Consider the following 20,488-nt stretch of genomic DNA (forward strand, 5'->3'; position numbering starts at 1 on the left):
CCCCTAATGGTAAGCGTTTTCCATAGTGAAAATAGAAGGTAGTACTAATCGTAGTCACCTTCGACTAGAGCGATTTTCTTGCGTCCAGTAACGCTACAAACAATACGAATAAAAAAAGCCAATACTACAAGGCTTATGGTCTGGTCATCGCATGCTACGTCGTTTCAGCACTAGCTATGCATCTCAAAAACATTGCAAAACCGCTTCGACGGTTCAGCGAATATAGAAACACTCCGGATCGCTATAGATGTGCTTTGGTAAAGTAAGAACAATCAGGAACAATGCTGGCTAGGTAGACCAAGCCAAGTGATATCATAAGACATTTACTGTAAAAACGTACTTTTGCATCCCTCTAGAAATATCGACATGATGTTTACTGCGAAATTATTAAGCTGCGAACTGTCAAATGTTAACTCGTCGATTAAAAACCTCAACAAGCGATATTTTTGATTTCCGATTACTAAGGAGAATCATGTCAGCTAAGGCCTTTTCATGTCACGTATTGTGCGTATTAAGCCTTGTTGGCGCTAAATCAGAAGATGACTTGGGCGTTTCAACAGGACCAGTCAAAATGCCTTTGTTGTGAACCTAATGTATCTGTAGGTAAAGTCACGGAAGCTCTTCTAGACTAACCCAGTCAAATTTTTACCTCCAGCTCCTATATCAAGTGCCAAGACACCTTCTGCAAAGTGAAACACAGTCCTAGTTTGACCAGAAACTCCACAAATTAGACCCTGGAGTACTCACTTTGCTCGCTTAGCAAGGTATGCGGTTTGTTTCCATTGACGTGTCAGCTAGAGCCGTTACAGCTTTCTTCTAGACGAAGATACAGCCAACAATTCCAAGGACAAATCACACATGGCAGACCTGGAAGCCATGCCCCCGGGTCGCTTAACAGCTGTATCATGCTGCGTGCTATACAGGTACTACCCTAATAAACTGGATCAATTTAGAAAAAATAAAAATGCCATGTAGAGATCTGTTATTTATTAGCTACTCGTTTTTCGGTGGCTCACGACCGCTTTAGAAAATCTTTACACAATTCTACGCCTAGAGACACACGACATCGTCAAGCTATCTAGAGATGCTTCGAATAGTGCTCTAACCATTCTACACTATAACCTGAATTCAAATCGATTTCCTTGCTGTACCTTACACACCATAGAATTAGTTAATGACTAGCTTGCTTTCTCATTCATATATGGAGTCAAAACGGAGCCCCTTAGCCAGATGTCGACCTAAATCATCAGCTCACGGCAGTAGATCAAAAGGTGGAGACGAAGGATGCAAAAAGCATGGTCTGGAATCATCATACACCGGAAAATACGGATAACTGAGTTGACGTCATAACCTACGTATGCAACTATAAATTTTGAAGTATTGAATTTATAGGATATCATATGTGGTCAATATGACTTATGGTAGACGTTGAGGGCGTATGATTTAACGCAACGATGTCCTCACACGTACTATTATTTTACGGAGCTGTATAACCATTCACGATTTGCATTTGTTTAATAATTCTTTTGTTACCTCTAATTTACCTATAAGTAAGCGGCTGAAATATTTTGACAGGATAATTTTTGTTTATCTAATTGGGTGGTCAGAACAAAAAAACGTGGCGTCACAGTCGAATTCATTTATTGTGAATATGTCATCATTCCTACAACGTACTTCCATCCCGTTTAGCCGAAAATTTTCTGGTCTGATGTTGACGAGTTCGTCCAGCATGTTTTTGAGATTGTATTCATCGTCACAATATACGGCAAATCTTATTTGTTAGCGATCGGAAGAGACCGTAGCGTAGGAACATCACTTCTTTTCACCCACAACAGTGATCTGTCACTATCGGGCGAGATAATAAGAAACTGTATTCTTTGGCGCCCTTCAGCTTGTCTTAAATACAATCCCCTAGCTTCAAGTTATTCAACGATTATTGGATATCCGTAACGCAAGTCGATGAAGGCCTTCAAAAGTCGACCAAGGCGGAATGCATCCTTCAGGACAAAAGTGCCGCTATCGAGCTTAACAAACTTCCTTTAAGCAGTTATCACGACACACTCTCGTACTGAACACGACATATATATCCTTTTTACCTTTTTGACCTAAGGAAAAGGCAAAGTAAAGTAGAACTCAGAAACGTATGTTTTTTTTCCCAGGAACAATCATCTTTAGAGGCTAAACCCAAAATAAAATTGTGTTACAAAATGAAAACATTATACAACAGGCTGATGCAGGAGAAAGGGCTCTTAAATGGTATACGAAAAAAAAGCGTAAAAACAAAGACATTACTTTAAAAACTTGCTTTAAGATTTATAACCTTTTAAAGCCTTGTATTAGTTGTGTATCGCTGCAGTGCACCAACGAGGCTTTGTCATACTCTATTTGATTTGGCCCTTAACGTGCCTTAAATTTACTGTTGAGCTTACCTGGATCGTTTAGTTAAAGTTCTTTTTCGCGTACATCATATTTCTCGAGTATTTCTATTTGAAGTTTGGATATTTCTTTGAATACATTTATGCAAGGACGTATAATGAGATTATGATCTCAAAAATGGCGAGTAAAGGAGTCATCAAAAGTGAGGGACACGAAGAACATAGTTTTACGTCGATATGAAAGTATTATGCAACGGCGCGAATGTCGGAACTTCATGTCGCAATAGCTAGGCAATAATGAGTTGTGCCGCCTTTTCTGTCGGTGCTCAAACTATAAACGGAAAGAGTACAACATCTGTCTAAGGGACTGACGAAGATATGATTATTTTGAAATAGATTCTATTGGAATTACCTAATCTCCTCGTTGCTTTTCATGCTCTGAACCTTGATAGTGCTAAAGGTTTATGCTGAAGCTTAGAGAACTGGTGTTGCTAGCGAAGGCGTTTTTTGTCTCTATGGAAAATCTATCCTCTCGAGGACTGACCTCGTTCCAACCTGAAGAACACTTCAAATGGTCGTAAGGGCTAGTTCAGGTTGAAGATATGAAAGCGATACACAAAAAAGATCGTGGTAACAAAATACAGTTAGCGTGTTTCGCAAAACCTTCATGCAATTCGAAATATAAAAAAGGGAAAATAAAGGTAATCTGGGACGATGTTCGGTTGAAGACTAGGCTTCTGTATACCGATGAGTTAAGTGTTAGTTCTCGCAAGCTTTTCTCCATTACCCAGTCTCACCAAAAGCCTGTGTTTTTTTGAGGAGATAATTTTTTTGAGATAATCTACATAGTTTGCGAAAACGGTATCCAAGACTGAGTAACTGCATACATACGTCTTTTTTTAATCATTTTGCGTACTTTTTTTACAATAGAAACGATATTTGTTAGAACAAGAACCTGGTATTCCATGAAATTAATGTACCATTAGGATCACAATAGTAAAGTGCTAGCATATTCTTATCGTACATTTCTGTATATGCCGTGTACAACTGTGAGAACTTGCGTTTCGAATACCATGCACCAGTTTTGCATTAACCAGTATCACACTGAAGATACATAGAACGCTTTGAACGATACCGTTTTACTAAGCTAAAGCTAGTTACTGGATTTACTTCCGAGGGCTTAAGCACGGAATTTGTGGCCGCAAAAACTTCAAGTGGGTGCGATACGCTTCTAGCATACGAAATAAATCTAAGTGGATAGGAACGCGAACGCATTTGAAGGTTGACTCAAAGAAAAACGGTTTCGTCGACCGACGGCGCTTTCTACATGGTACAATGTGAAATGTAGGTCGCGTCGTGACATTAGCGACCTTGCGGATTATCTCTAAAGTATAAAAATTATAGTAGACGAGTGCCAATTTTTCTTATTCTTCCAGCTTTTTTTCATCCAGTGGGTCGTAAAAGCATTCAGAGACTGTCATGACAATAGAGCGATCCCGTCTATGAACATCGCCTGAAAGTGCTTCAGGGAATTCGAGTTCAGCTTCAAAATTCTTTCTATATATAATGCTTTCTCCAGTAAAGAAAAAGTTAAAAATGTACTGCTTAAAAATGAATACATTATGAAAAAGGACTTGATACACTACGACAGCTGTACATTTGCCTATTATTATAGATTATATGCAGAAGTATTAATAGATGATGCGAAATTGGTTGCGGCCGTAACGGAAATAATACGTCGTGTTTATACTGGTATCTGGCAAAAGCGGAGGCTGTTACAAGGAGAGCTAAATGGCTCTTAGAAGCTGATTCTAAATAATGCATTTTTTTATTTATTAAAGGAAATGCAGATTGGCTCAGTACCACGCAACATAGCATGCGACAGACAACCGTTATTTTTTGTACATTGTAAATGACAGGCTGTCGAATTCTGACGCGACAAAGGTACCTGACATACCTTGTAAGCTATATATAATCAAGAATATACATTTTGCATAATTGTTATACTATGCGTACGGCATTTTTCTAATTTCGCGCTACTAATTCGACTTTAAGACGAACGTCATGCGTAATATATATATATATATATATATATTACGCATGACGTGCATCTTAAAACAGAGCCATTGTATATGATGAGATAGATAGATAGATATATATATATATAACATAAAACTCAATCTCATCATATATGATGGCTCGGTTTCTCAGTAGCAGGTGGTAAATGTCTGCCTGCTCCTCTAAAGGAGCCCTCATCTTGGAAACCCTCTTCCCTCACCGGCTTTGCACTCCATCTTTTCGTTTCTCCCCACCGATCTAATGCATTGACCCTCTTTTCATGTTTCTGTCCTCTTTTTTGCTGCCTCGGTGGGTGATGTTTGTGTTTGTGGTCTTATAGCGTGCCGTATAATCTTCCCTTGACTCTGTTCTAGGTAAAAGCTGGTTTCGTCAATGGGCAAGACTCGTCCTCTCTCGTGTATGAAGGTGGCCATCCTCTCCGTATAATTGGATAATAGGATCCGACGACCCACGGGAAAACTGCTGCCTGCGTCACGCTTTCTTGAGCACAAGAACAGAGGTGAAGGGGACGGGGAAGGACGACGGCGTAAACGACGGCACCCATCAAAAGCATGCCTTGTCCCGCCTGTTGGAAGTCTAGCCCGGCCTCCTGTGCTGGCCACTGCACATGGATTAAAACTCAACGGTGCTCGTCCTCTTTCGCCCCTTCCTCCTCCTCCTGCCGAAGAAGCACAACAAAGGTGAACGGAGAGAAATCCCCATTTGCCCCCTTCTGTTACTGGTTCTTTCTTACGGTCGCCTTGGGCAATAAGATAAGAAATTTTGCCGGCCGCAGTTTCCCAACGCTCTGTAGTGTACACAGGTAGTAGCAGTAGATAGGAATTAGGCAACAACTCGAATGCGTAAGTGAGCCGCAGAGGGATCAAAACAAGCACCACTACTGCGCTTGCTGCACGAGGAACGATGGTGACGACAACGGTGAGGAACTAGGCTAGGTCGCTTATGTCTCGGGGTGGCCGTATTTGCACATTTGACTGTTTGCGTCTAATCCGGTCATGGACAGGGGGTATTATTACCATAATACTATTTTCCTTGATCGCAACATTAGTAGTACCTCGCACGCGGAGTAAGTTAGGGTACATACCGCAACATAGGGGAGGGAGACGCACGAGACAACAAGAGTGAGAAGACAACGGGACATGCACGAACCTAAGGCTGAAGTAGCTGAGGATTGGTTGCACATTGTTGAGCCGTTCATACGCATAAAGACTAAGCGCCCATGAAAATACTTAGTACGACGGGCCATTTCATTTCAGAAGCGTATATGTAAGCACCATGTAGAAACATATGGACAAATGAGTATGTTGAAAACCGATTTCCTTCAGCCATTTCATCAGGCAGTATAACAAAATGCACGCATGTTGAAATTAAAATGTAATTTTTTCACCTCAAAACCAGTTCTTTCATTAATTTAACTATTCAAGAAACAATAAACGTAATCAAAAGTTACTATAAAATTCTACTGAACAAATAGTACTTTCCGTAGGGTCTCCGGAAGGATAAAAATCTCCCGGAAGGACAAAAATCTCGAAACAAATACAATTTATAGCTGTAAAATAAACGAGCTGGTAGCGTTTGTAGTAGACGAATTTAGCTTCATGCCATAGTAAACAAGGATAAATGGCAATTATTTTCACTACTTATGTACGTTTTACGTTGACTAAACCATATTATCGTTACTTTGACGATGTCAGTTTGATTATTCAGACTCAGCAACTGATGAAAGTAGACTATCGCATAGAAGAGAAATCGCTACCTATAGCGTATTTTTAATGACGGAACTATAAAACTGCCCACTCCCCTACGTGAACGACAGTTTATTCTACATGACATAATCGTAGAAAAACTTAATACCGGTGCATTTTGATAGTTATATCAAATAGTAAAGTTTGATAAGGAATATTCCTGGCGTAGCGGGAAAGAAAAAACGGTATTCAACTGCAGAAACAACTGCGAGAAACGCTAGATTACACTTTGTTCAAATTTGAGTATCCGACCTAGTTGATATTATATCATACTTTTGAACATAGCATTATCGGGCATAAAGTTGTAGGACTTATCTACCTCTAGGATTAGTACATGAAAAGCGCTAGATACGAAACTGTCATAGACGAGATAGGAGTCTGCAGGGAAGCAGAAAAGTTGTTACAGAGTGTTGACTGTCGCTGACTATTTGGCTGAGATAGGAGTCGTAAATAATGCTGAAACATAGTGTGCAATGGTCGCAACTCAAACAACGAAAGATAAGGCAACAGCATACCACAAACTATCTGCAGTCGAATTCCGCCGTAAGTCTGAATACATGCAACATAGTCAAAGAGAATTAGGCATAGAGCCTTGAAGAATACAAGATAGGTGTATCTCGTATGATCCGTGCGGGGATCCACCGGAAGGGCGGCAAGCAGTTATCGCGATAAGTAGATAGAGACGTAAACGGCAGGATGTAACTGCGAGTATCTACGTCAGGGTATCGCGGCTGTTGTAACTAAACTGTACAAACTCCACATCAACCCCGGTACAGATAAAAAGATAAACGTTTATATCGGCGGAATAAATATTCAATGTGTTATAAATGGGTTTTCGAAAATTACTGATGGCTCACTAATGCAGTTAAAAACCGGTTTGTGAAAAACTAAAATTTCATCGCTTGTCAAATACGAATGTCTTTGTATAGTATAGAGAAACGGCTACCTTAGCTGTCCCCGAAGAAACCAATCAGCGTACATACATTCGATTAGTTTCAGCGTCAAACACTACATAAGTCGGATATTACTCTATGATTTATAAAAACCTACACTAGTTTAACATCATCAGCTCTAGATATCACCAGCTGTTATATTCGATAGTATAAACAACGGTTCCAGAGGACCTTCTGTCTGCAGGCAGTATGATCATTTTGAATGTGAGCTTTCCATTTCCGGGCGATATCAGCAATTATTGGTGCCTTGACAGCGAAATGCACTCGACCTCACCAAGCAGTAAATACGCAGTGACAAAATGACTGGGTGGCTCTTGAACATAGGGAGAAACCTCTGATAATGAAGCCGATAGGACGATAGAAAGTTTGCCTCTGTAGCAGTTTCGAGGAAGCCAGCACTCATCCACTCATTTTCAAATGCCGTGAATGGGTCTCTGTCCGGAACGTTGTCCCTTGAAAATACAATAGATATTTCAATGGATTCGGAATCATTACAATGGGAAAAATTTGGACAAAAGCCAAGAGTCAACGTTCGAAATCCAGATAAGACAGTAAAATACGCCAATCGAATACAATAGAAAAGGCTGTTCAAATTAACTGCTTCTATGTCCTTTTTTGTTCGAAACAGGAAAGTATAAAGTGATCACTTAGCAGTTTTCCGTTATGACTGCGTCATTCAGTTACTCGATTGAAACAAGTTGAAGTTTCGTTAGCAGTACATCTAACACTACGTACATACTGTAGTAACTTTTGTAGTATGCTGTGCCTTTGGGATGATACTTGCGTATCGTTGAGGGGGTGAGTTGCAGGTGCTGGATAGATTGGATGAGGCTGGCGTAAGCAGTTTACTTGCCTAGCAGAAGGAGGAAAAGGAGCTTACAATGGTGACCAAATCGAATTGGGGTCAAGCGTACGTTGCGCTTTGTTTCGATCCCCTGGGGTGAAAAGCAGTCGTCGAGAATAACTACAATAGAAATGCTAGAGGGACACGAGTAAGTTCGGGGAAACTCGAGAGGAGGATACGAATAACGTTGCCACTAGGGGGGCTTTGTTTCAACGGGCGAGATGCTGGAACACAGGAAGAGCTACCAGCGATAATGATGCCCAATGTTTATAGAGCCGGTGCGTATGACCAGGTGTTGAGACAGCTTCACCTGTACTCTATCGTAACCTTCATTGGACACTTGGGAGTTGTTGGCGACTACAGCCATATGTACAGCTCTGTGGTACCATATTCGAGTGACAACAACAGCACGAGCAGTAGCAGCAAAGGGGACGGTCATTTGAGGGAGGATGATCATGAGCAGGAGATGGAAAACTCCTTTTTATAGCGTGTCCGGTTTATATATTGATTAGGCATGCGGGTCTCTATGTCACTAATAAATTAAGCAAAAGGCTAGCCAGCACATCTTATCGGGATAACATGTGGCAGAATGATAATGTCAATGGATCTAAATTTTCTTTATGCGGAATATGCAAATGCGCATGTTAAGCAATAATGGTATTTTACGGGCGAGTGTTGGTTGCTTTAGTGCCGGTTGTTGCCTTTACATAAGTACGGCTAAGTTTCGGATATTTGGTATTAGCTGATTTAAGGACTGGTAAGGATTTTGATAAATTCGCCACTCTGTACAGGCCTTATTAAAAGATCAATATTTCCGCAGGCCCGCTACCGACGCCCTTAAGCCTAAACGTAGACGATAAACTATATCAAAGAAACGAATATTGAAACTTATGCATTAAAGCATTGACGTAGTCATATTCAACAAAGCTGGGCCAAGCTAGCAAATCCATTCTGACGAAATATCTACTTGTCCAAAAAAGACTTCGATAGAATAGGCGAAAGAAAATACAACACACCTACATGCAGACGCTATATTATAGTACGAACCGTCGGAGACAAATTTATAATGCGTGTAGCCTACCAGCAAAACCATCCTTTTGATCACTTTCCGTCAATGTCTAGGGTTTTCTCGCGTATCGATTCAAATAAATTCGTCCTAAATTCTAATATTATAGACAGATATACGCTTTAGAAATAGAACTTTCCATATTTTCGTTGACACGTTCCTCAATTAAGCCAAAAATTAGTTCACTCCCCATGAAGATACTTACATCCAGCGACTTTGTGGCCGACAGGTCTGCAAAGGCCGCAGGTGCATATTGGCTTAGCATTTGTATTTGTTGGAACCAGGCGTTCCGCCTTTGTATCGATAACGTTCGACTGGGATCCTAGTAGAATTGCGCTCCGTAAGGCGGACATGTTCCTGATAACACTTCTCGTATGGCTGCTGGTTAAGACCTGAAACAGCTTTCATCGCGAAGCGAGAACGAATGTGTGCAAAGTTTGATCAGAAATCTGCAGTCTGTTTGAACTTTTCCAAGGCGATATCGTTATTTATGGTGTATTGTATCACTTCGGTGTGCAAATGTCCGGCCACAAAGCAAAGCATCGAGACTACCAAAACCAGAATTTATGACGCTGCGTTTGCCTCGTCGAGCTTTCGAAATTGACGGCTGGATACAGAAAGGGAAATGTGTGCCGTAGGGGATTACGATGAAAGCGGCCGGCTCCTTTGCCTTAAAATTGTCCGAAGGGTTTCACACGCACTTCGCAATGTTTCACTAAGTATGCTTATGGTAGTAATATAGCAATTTTGTCTCTGACTGATCATTCCTAAATTCATAGTGATAAAGTTTCGCAAGAAACCTCGGTCGGTCGTGTTGCAGCAAATATTTTGCCAAGCTAGTCGTTTTCGGACGATCATTTTATCAATCGATGCGTCCAATTAACTAGCCAGTTATTAAATAAGCTAATTTTATTTAGCTAAACCGTTTACTATCGATGATAAAAAAAAAAGGACGTTTATGGCTGAGTAGGCCAATTGTTGAGTGAGCAGTGGTTTCGGTTTGGATTCATAGGAAATAGAAGAGTTTCCCTAAAAAGCTGTTGCAGGTTATAAGTCCTTCGACGTCGCGGTCAGGAGCTCTGCGAATACTAATATCGAACATGGTCAAGTCATGCTACGCATAAGATCGGCGATCGTCAATATTCTCAAACGCATGAATGTGTTTTTATACTGTGACAAATATGTACACCTTGCACAGCGTAAATGGCTGTGTCAAGAATAGCTGGTTTGTATTAGCGCACATAATACATTTTTAAAAACCATCTCTCTACTTGTCACGAAACGCGTACATCAATCAGCTAATTCATCAACTAATTGGTTCCGTTTCGTTGAAGTAACCTACATAAGATTTTAAGCTGCACCTACCGTAATCAACAAGCGATCTTCCTTGCTCCAAGGATTTGACAAATATAATTTTAAGCGATCCTTCTCTTATTTGGTCTCGCTTGTTCCTCACCCTAACCTTTCGAACGTCGAAGGACAACAAGTTATATATCGTTATTTTGCCATCGACTTCTCCTTAGAACAGGCGACCCTGTCTGCATACTAGCTATGATCAACATAGCCGCTACCGGATTACCTTTGATCTGCAAGCGGCTCCGACAGTTCATTCAGTCTCTTGCGGTAATTCGCCGTAAATGAACGAAACCTGTCGACTGATTGCATTTTGCACTACCGCTATCATTGGAAGGTACGACTTTTGGTGAGCATTACTTGCGTCTGGAAGACGTCACACGGAAAAGGTCAAGCCGTGTTAGAATCGAATAGGTGTGTCGTTTTCCGAACCATTTGTACGAGCTTTAAAAGGAAGATCATGTTTTTATTATTATTATTATCTGTTCGTGGTCGTTTTACCGACCAAAAATGTTTCTCGTGTCGATCTGTTCTTGTAAGCGATATTTGTCATTGCCGCTCGAAGTCTCTTGTTAAACAACTATGAGATATTGTTTCATCCGGCCGTTTCAACATCGGCTTAGAACTATATACTCTGATCAAAATCTACACGTTAGCTAGTGAAGAATATCATCAGTGATTACTCAAAAGGCCACAGTAAACTCTAATTCTGCACCATATCTAACCAATAAATTCGTTAGATATGATGCAGAATTTAATAATTTAGCGTGGCTCCGAAATAGAGTGCAGTGAGCAATAGAAACTCCAATTATGTTAGATTCAACCTTTGATTTACTGCATGGCAAATAATATAGAAGATAATGTTTACCTAATACTAAATCAATTATTTTATGGGAATGTAATAGGGCGACTTCTGACGTGTTAGTATACGTCAGTTGCCCTGCACTGGAAATTTTTCGAGAATAGAAAGAGAAAAAGATAAGATTTCGCTGGCTCTGGAAATTAACTTGACATCTGCCTAGACGACATACTGCGCGTAATTCCACTTCCTGGTTTATTTGCTATGGTTGTTATTTAGTGGTTAATTATCAAGCGGTCAATTTAATGCAAATATTGACCCAGTCGGCCCTTGACTGCGACGAAGCATCTTTTCATTTGGCAATACATAATTCCTTGAATCCAAACAGTGAACTAGAGATATAATGTGATTTTATGGATATGCAACCTTATGATCGACTTGGGCATTTGCTAGTCAACCAGCTTAACCAGTTGTCTAACCCGTGTCATAACCCATACAGTTAGGTCTAGCTTTAATTTAAGAGTACCCTTCGAAGAATTACAAAAGAAGCACAGCCAAAAGACTTTATCGCATTGTAGACAAGTAATGAAAAGCAAGCTAACTAATTGTTTTTTTAATGAAAACCTTTTGATGTGGCCCAGATCCCATATCTGCAAGTTACTTGAATTCATGAAAAGCAACGACCCCAATCTAAACAGAACATGTACCTGCAGCGGAAACATACTGGCGGGTTACGCGCCTCACCTGCAAATAGGCGTACATAAACAACGTTTAAATGTACCTTGCCATCCTTAAAGCCTTTGAGCTTAATTTTATTTTCTAAGTTACCGATGAAAAAGATTTAAACCAAAAGATATCCGCAGAAGATCGAAACAACCTATACTGTTGAATGTTGTCAATCAACAGGTCGACTGGAAAACTTGGTGGCTGCGGGTCTTACACTGTTAAAGTTGACTAATTCGTTGCTGTTAAACTAACTGTTAAAGTTCCTGTTTGGACGTATTGCGATTTTTCATTGACGGAACATGTGTGCAACGCATGTTCTTCTGCCAGGTGTATAAATACACTGGGAAATGTGAGGTTTTTTCTTAATGGAGAATAGACATTTGCTTCCCCCGTAGCTGGCTGACTGCATTGCATCTAAAATTCAAAGTTTACCTTGTATTTAAAAAGTAGGGTAGTACGCACGAACTAAGAACTTCACAATGAAAATAATGATATCGGCTAAATTTTCCATTTCAATATGTAGTTATTTTTTCTCGGTATCCAGAGATTGTTCTGTCGATTATCTGCTGGTGATGCTATGATTTAAAATAACGTGCTATTGCAGACGATCTATGCCAGGGAAAGGCTAAGTAAAGCGTGTACGTTTTTTTTTCTTCAAACAATTGCGTAGCATATAGTAGTTGATCTATGTGGTATTTACTAATTTTTGTCATATTTTGCTTACCTGCTTTCAATTCAAATCTTAGCTGCAGCCTTACAATAGCTTCGAAAAAGGTCTGACACACAACAAACTTCGCTTTACTTGTTGTTTACGTCTAGTCGGGCATTCGTGCTCATCTTGTTCTATCAATGCTGTAATGATATCTCATATGAATTCGACCTCAATATGGAAGAGCTCCTCGAAACAGGAAGCTTCAGGTGGAAAAAAATGCACTTTCAACGCATCTCTTATTCATTCAGTGCATCTCGTATTATTTAATCCGTCTTGGCCAAAAACCCGCCGAAACAGTTCGGGACATTTGCTCTGTATACGCTAAAAGGACTGCTCAATAACGGTTTATCAAGTTGGGAAACGGTGTCCGGAACCTACAATGTAGCCCTGGCAGACTTTCTGAATTTAAGGACGATAAACAACTCAGGAATCGGCCCAAAAGATGAGCTGCAGCCTTACAATAGTCTCTACCTACCTACACACATACTCAGAACTTAGGTATCCCATGAAATCTCCGAACCCGAGAATGAATTGTAGCTTGACGCTGCATCGCACCACCTTGCCTGCTTCCGAGCTATTGTCGTCCATTGATTTCGCAAGTTATGTACCTTTTCCAGGAACGTTTAGATCATTTACCCTTGTCAGGTAGATCATAGCGACTATTTTACACGAATATGTGACACTAGTAGAATGGCTACAAAGTGCTTTGTGTGTTTTGTTTAGATGATTAGATCGATCGGTCTCAGCATCCAATCGTTGTCTTTACCTCTTTGTTTCGATTGCAGCCAACCATCAAGTGCATTTGCATGACTCAGTACTAATCAGTGTTTCGGTCCATGGGGCATTTTATTCGTTGAGGTTCTGTCGACAAGTGACGCTTCATCGAGCGTTCTCTTCTTACCATGGTGTGATAAGTCTTCTCGAGTGCTCCCACGTTCGCCCTCTTCCGTGGAGCCTTGGACGCCCCCAAGGACAGGCAGCGCAAGAACGGCGACGCTTGCAGCTTCTCCCGTTACGATTTGCAGAGACAATGCTGAATATCGTTGACAGATAACGATGTCTGATGGTAGTTAAAGCAAGCTTTTATATTTAGCCACACAGGTAGAGGGCTGGTTTCGCTTCTCTGCAAAGCTATAACTCCAATGTCATGTTAATACAAGCGTGCCAAGAACCATTTGTTTTTGAGTGAATTTGATGAAGGCAAATGATCTAGGGTAGTTTCCAGCTGTTTCGTATACATAAGTCGATGGCCTGGTCGAAGCTGAACCACAACGAAAGGTCAATCATAATGTCCTAAATATTCGAGAGGGTCTGTCATCTCGTAAGGACCCGTTAAACTTCAGTCCGTTTAATACGTCCGAACGATGTGGTACTTTAGAGTGCTGCAATTTGAATTATCTTCTACCGTGATAGTGGCTGTTCTTCTATGGGGCCCTAATTATGGGTGTATGACCAACATAACAGGCCCTAGCTTAGTGAACCTTAAGTACGAATGCAAAAAAATGTTCAGTTTACGGCCTGCTATTCTGTGAATCTTTCCGTGCCTGAGGAATACTTATATGCGATAACAACCACAACGCTCAAAAAGCTTTAAGAGAATTATAATTCACTGATAACTGTTCAGCTAGAACTTTTCAGTCCCTTGTAATCCAATTCACGTTTCAATTGAGAGTTTTGAAAACGTCAAGTATAAAGATCTTTGTATCGCACAGTGATTACAGCCTATGTCACGACTGATTGTATGATAAGGATCCGATAATGAGAAACGTATATTCATTCTAATCCAAGTTCGGTTCAATCAACTTTACAATTAATACCGCTCAATTAACTTCTTCGAATACCGAAACCTAATGCAAGAAGCGAATGTTATCTAGTCGGGTTGTAAGGGATTATTTAGATAAGAAATCTATCTAAATAACTTACTAATTTTTGCATGACTTCGAGAATTGGAAAAATCATCGTTTTGTCTCCCAAAAAGCCTGAAGAGTACTAGAAGTTAAATGCGTACATTTTGTTTTTGCTAAAAATATTGCCAATCGTCTGAGTTTTGCTGGTTCAAAATACAAGTAGTATCTTCGCTATAGCAACATCCCGCCTCTGACGCTTTCTCCTAATAATACAAAGAAAACGCCTAGGTACAACTACTTCTAGTTAGAAGTGGCTAGTTTGTATTACGTACATGAAAAGGTATTACATTATAACATAGTGGATCGGTTAGTTATGCCAAGAAAGAAAACTTCAGAACGATCTTTACTCCGCCAGACATAATGAGCCGTTAAGGGTTGTATCAATCGTGAGATACTGCTCTATGCTTTCAGTATCGCAACCTCAAACGCTGTACCCTTTTTTTGTAGCCATACAGTTTTTTTCTTAGCTTTTCCAAGCATGCGCAATATAAAGCGTAATAGTTTCAATCAAAGCGTCATGTTCTATTACTACTAGCACTAAAATCGCCTAAAGCGACTCCTTAAGAGAATATTTAGCCCATAGTTACTACACTCAATCGGTATTTCATGTCAGTCATATATTTGCTTTGGGAACCGCACACTGTTTTCATCAAAAAAAAAAAAAAAAATGAATATGTAGCATTACCGGATAGAAAAGAAAATGATGGTAGGAAACCTCATGAATCCGAATGCCAATCGAGTGTCAACGTGCGGAAATGGCCGAGACGTCCAAACGCTGCGGTGAATACTGACAGCTCCATTTGAATCTCTTTCTTTCGTTTTAACGATACGTCTATATTTGATAAACGTTTTTCTATTGTTAGAACGGTGACACTTGTCCAAGCTGAGCAAACGCTTTATCTTGTCTACAAGGCGTCTTCGTTCGCATGGTAATGAGCCACGCTGTATACTGTATCAGAACGGCCAAATGGAAAAAACTATGACAAAAGAACAAATTTCTGGGTGCGCTAGTCGTCACAAAACGTTACTAAAGTGCAACTGTAACTTAGTTTAGGATCGACATATACATATGTCTGACAGTTATTACCCGTGGTATTGATAACTTTGCGCTCATCGCAGTGCTTTGGTTATTATTACGCAGTTAACTGGGTATTGCGTGCGCGAAAAAATCAAAAACGCACGAACACTTTCGTTCGCATTAACAGTTATTTACAAGAGAACTTGTGGCTAGATCCGTTATGCACCTTTCTATACTATTGGTTTACTACATTGCTTTATCCGCTCATTCGCTATATAAAGCGGAGCGGTGTTCATGGAAATCACGTCACACGTCAGAACCAACAGAACGTGAACGCTAAATAAACTCAACGGTTGCATACTTGAAAGAGAATGCAAATTTTCGGTGCAATCTTTGCTATATTCGTCGTTCTAGTCTTCATGGCAGAAGCCCAGCTTCAGAAACTAAAAGCAGGAGCCCTAGGTGAAGCGGAAGGACTTCCAGGAGTTGGTAGAACGGCTGGCTATATAGGAAGGGGCAATGGACAGCAGCCCGACCAAAGGTTTTAAAAATGACCCGGTTTTGATCGAACTTGTCAGGAGCGGCCGTTACGTACGTTTCTCTACATGGAAAATCTGCGTGGATAGATATACGCAGCCGATGACACTGCTGCGAAGACCCTTCACAATTTCATCATCATAAAATAAATGCACGGCATCTAGAAATCGCTGTAGTACTTCATCTGTAGTTATAATGGGTTTATTTGGAGGAAGCGAAGGCAGTTGGTTATAAGTAAAGGGCTCCTTCTTGGATACTTCAAATATAACTAGGTAGTTCTGTCTGCTTTTAGGTATGTCTTAATAACATCTGTAACATTGTTATTTAGATGAAGTTCCTCAGCACTCAACAAGGTATGTAACGATGACATTTTGTAACCATAGAATCTTGTTGATATGTTCAGCATCCGCTGTCCAATATTGAATTTGAAAGTTATTATGAAATAAGTGCAAATTCACATATAAGGCATTCTTATATATAAATATCACAATGCGTCCTTACTGCGATCAATAGGATTTAGTTCATTTTAACTAAGCAAAGCTTATTTTTTTCCTTCTACTCATGTTACTACCAGGTGGCTTCTGCTCCTTTAATTTAATTAATTAATTAGTAATTTAGCCAAGCCGGTGTGGCATTTAAATGAATTTCCCATTATTTACACTGACATATCGCAGTACACTGAATTGTGTTTCGCTGTAGCAGAAGTGCATTTTTCTCCAGTTGTTGTTTCCGTAGAGCCTGACGTTATACTATATGAACCAGGTTCATCTACCCCTTTGCCGCAGTCATAGGGTCCGCAACAGTGGCCAGCAGCCTTAGGTTCATCAGGTTCGCCATTGGTCAGTCACTCTACATAGCTGAAATGATGGGACCATGAGGCCCATTGTGCAACGGACAAGTCTTTGCTGCTTGCACGAAATCTGCCGTTGCGAAATGGATAGTAGTGATTTGATCGTTGATCTCTGTTCTGACATCTTATTTGTTATAGTGTAAGCAGTAGTTTTTTTCTTCTAGACAAATAGTTGATAACTTTTGAATCTAGCAGAAAGTAGAACTAGGTCGAGTAAATGAGCTTTGAGTAAACGCTCATAATTATCGTTGATTTTTTAAAAATCTCAGGTATCGGTACATACAAGAACTGCCTCGTGCTCGAGAAAGGAGAAAGCTGTAAGATTATGCACGATTCTCGTGCAAATAATTATCCGCAATAAATTTCTTTCAGAGGAAATCACACATGGCATATTGTTGAAAAAACGATATATGGCGCAATGAGTACAAAACGACATGAAGACATATGTATGTAGCCCAACTAAGTTGAGTTCCACTCTAAAATTACTTAGTTCTTTCAGTTTCTTTGACTATTACCACGTTAGTAGCGGTACTTAGAGTCAGAAAGGGACGACCGTATTGAGAACAAGTCAGCTATTTTCATTTTTTGCTTATTCAATAAAAATTCGATTAAATGCGGAAAAAGAACTTTACTGTCCCATAAAAGCCGACCTTTTAACATTTGGATCCAAGAACTAAACAGCAGAGTAGTCCTATATAGACCCTGCTTCATATAGCCTCAGTTCCCCTCTATGTTGTAACCATTAAAACGTCCGCTGGATGAATAAAGCTATATGAAAAAGTTGTTTTTGCAGTATTAACAATAGTTTTTCAAGTTGAATTTAGTTATCCAAATTAAGATGAATATACATTGTCCTTTTCGAAGATAAAGTGTATATTATCAGGCAATGGTGGACAAAAAGCTCGGAACAAAGAGCTCAGCGTTTGTAATGATAAACTGCTCCATCGTTCACCTCTTTTGATTGTATACTCGTATTTTATGTTCTGCAAACGTTAAGCTCAATCTACGTGCAGACACGGGTATTTACCATGTACAAGGCATAACAAAAAAATGCCAACGTATTTATATTTCCAGCGGAAATTTATAAAATTTTAATTGAACCTTGACCCATCAAATAACATCGAACTAACTACGCCATTTGTTTAGACGCAGCTGATTGTAAACATGTTATTATTAATCTTTTTTGTACTGCTCAGGTATGGATTTGACATTACAGTCACAAAATAACCTAACCTAGTATAAGGGTTACGGTTTAATCACCTCTACATAGCGTTCGGGCGTTTTGGTTTGCGGTAAAGCTAGCTTTACATAACTTTTAAGCCTTTGGGTCTCTGTAGAGCGATAATGGGATACCGTTTTAGATAAATTAGGCTTCACAATAATATGACCAATTATAATTTAGCATCAAAAACGTCACTGTTCTGTTGTGGAATAAGATAATAACAAACACACAACGTATGAAATATAGCCATTAGTACCATCGGCGTTATAGCTTAACGGTATTGGTATGTAATGAAATAGATTGGTGCGCGCTCATAATAGTCTGCCATTGCTTTTACACTTAAAGGAAATCATTGAAGTTGTAACTTGAAACGACAAACGAAGTTACTTGAATCGTCTGTCATACGAGTATTCGCGAAGCTAAAATAGTGACTATCATTCGAACAATATACAAATTCGACATAAGTATGGGAACCGATTCGAAGAATAAAATATGCTTAGTCGACAGGCTATGATGTAAGGACTTTAATAATTCTTTTAAAAATGGCCTACACGAACCATGATCATTTGGGGGCTATATGCAATTGTTCCCCTAGTTACAAGTTCTTTACAACGAAAATGTATGTAAGATTCAAGTTGTTCCTTCATTGAACAAGTTAAAACGAACAGCCGCCCCCCGCTGTTCTACCCAAGTTAAGTTGAATATTACGGATGAGGTGATACAGACTCGCACGCATAGCACTAAACAGAAATGATTGCCTTCTTTCTAATACCATTATTATATCTTCTGTTTTTTTTCACGGCGTTCGAATTTCAGGTAGAATTCTAGTGTTCGTTCGAAATTATAGAGATTTAGATCCCCTGCACTCTTGTGTAGATGCAACGCGTTACCATAATAACGATATAATTGAGTATTGCAGTTCCGATAACGACTAGATAGTCCCCAGAGAACGACTTCACTTTCAGTTGGCTTCAGAGATATAGTTCGTTAGCGTGAGCTTGTCGCTTGCTTCTGTGTCTTGTTGCATCAATCCATAAGAATCAATTTAGATTCGATGAAACTTACGCGCCTGGGACGGTAGACTAAAATGCGTGTTTATCTATTTAATTTTAACTTCAACGGCTTAACATCAAATTAGGCATGGTTCTGTTTCCTCAACTTAAACAATCTATTACACTTGTATTTCATTTACTTGCCTTTGCTTATGGTAGTCAAGAATCTTAAGTTCCTCTGACAGCGCAATTAATAAGTTGTTTGTATCGTAATCTCACGGATACGTGGCGGTATAGGTGCAAATCCAAATGTAGACACACCTTGTTTTTTGCTGAGACGGTCTAATCTTCTGAAGTAATGCCCACTGGTGATGCCGGACATAAAATAACATTCAACCAAAAACTCAACTATATACGTCACAACAACATAATATCGCAGCAATGAAATGGGTACGTAGAATCACTCAAAACGCTCTGTGCCATATGGGTTAACCAAGTCTTGTTAAGTTCAAAGAACTAATTTAGGATATCTGCTAAATGTGTTAAAGATGGTGTCAAGGAACAATGAACGGCACGACACCTGTCACGTCGAATACCTGCACATATAATCAAGTTTGCGGAAACCCGTTTTTTTGAACGGAATCTATGGTGGAACCCATGCACGGCAAAGCAAGTAACAACATGTGTTCCTTACCTTTTCATTCGTTGTTCCCCATCGCAATCGACGCATAGAAAGGTCCATCAATCCCCGTAAATTTTTCGCTCCTAGTTACCCTAAGGTTGATTTTGATCAATTTGATTGTTGTAGACTTGAGGCGGTGAAGGAGGCTTTTGAATAGTAAATCGCTACATGAGGCGGTTTTGTGTTACTACTTGCGGCTATTTTGAGGAAGCGGGCTTTAGCGTGATTTAACTGGTCGAGGTTCTCACTGTAAGATTTTTTTCAAATCATATGTTGCGCTTGGAGCTATTTGAAGGACAAACGAGGTAAGAACAGGCGAGGAAGCGATTTGATCGCCCAACACTGGCTTCCTGCACATTTCGGTAACCTACGCGCAATGAAACTTTTACCGAAACGCAACCTTAAAAATAAAAGCCAATTAACATAGTTAATAGGCAATTTGTTGAGGTAGAAGCCGTCGTCCTACCTGACCTTTTGGACTTTATTGCCTCAGATCAGGTCAGGCTCACAGTCAATGCCAAATCTGTAAATACCGGGTTAAAGTTTACTACGCTTGGAACCTATCGGATCCGTATATCACTAAGTCGTCTGCATACAATGATTTGAGTCCTCCTATTAGGTCATTTAT

At 39.9% G+C, this 20,488-nt stretch overlaps 2 long non-coding RNA genes across 3 annotated transcripts; one reads left to right on the top strand and one right to left on the bottom strand.

Moving 5' to 3' along the window:
• Window positions 1–1,547: 1,547 nt before the first annotated feature.
• Window positions 1,548–16,309, bottom strand: LOC111261075 (uncharacterized). 2 transcript variants are annotated; one of them, XR_015311352.1, is made up of 4 exons: window positions 15,245–16,309; window positions 9,268–9,463; window positions 7,892–8,005; window positions 7,255–7,604 (listed from the first exon to the last, which is right to left on the bottom strand). It is a non-coding gene; the product is annotated as an uncharacterized LOC111261075 (long non-coding RNA). The 2 variants fall into 2 exon arrangements; XR_002680767.2 differs by lacking the exons at window positions 7,255–7,604; window positions 7,892–8,005 and adding an exon at window positions 1,548–2,105 and having other exon boundaries at window positions 15,245–16,308.
• On the top strand, window positions 2,171–5,848 carry LOC111261077 (uncharacterized). Its single transcript, XR_002680769.2, has 2 exons — window positions 2,171–4,319; window positions 4,808–5,848. It is a non-coding gene; the product is annotated as an uncharacterized LOC111261077 (long non-coding RNA).
• Window positions 16,310–20,488: the final 4,179 nt, after the last annotated feature.

This window comes from Varroa jacobsoni, unplaced genomic scaffold (assembly GCF_002532875.2).
Source record: "Varroa jacobsoni isolate VJ856 unplaced genomic scaffold, vjacob_1.0 scaffold_517, whole genome shotgun sequence".
NCBI classification, from domain to species: domain Eukaryota; kingdom Metazoa; phylum Arthropoda; class Arachnida; order Mesostigmata; family Varroidae; genus Varroa; species Varroa jacobsoni.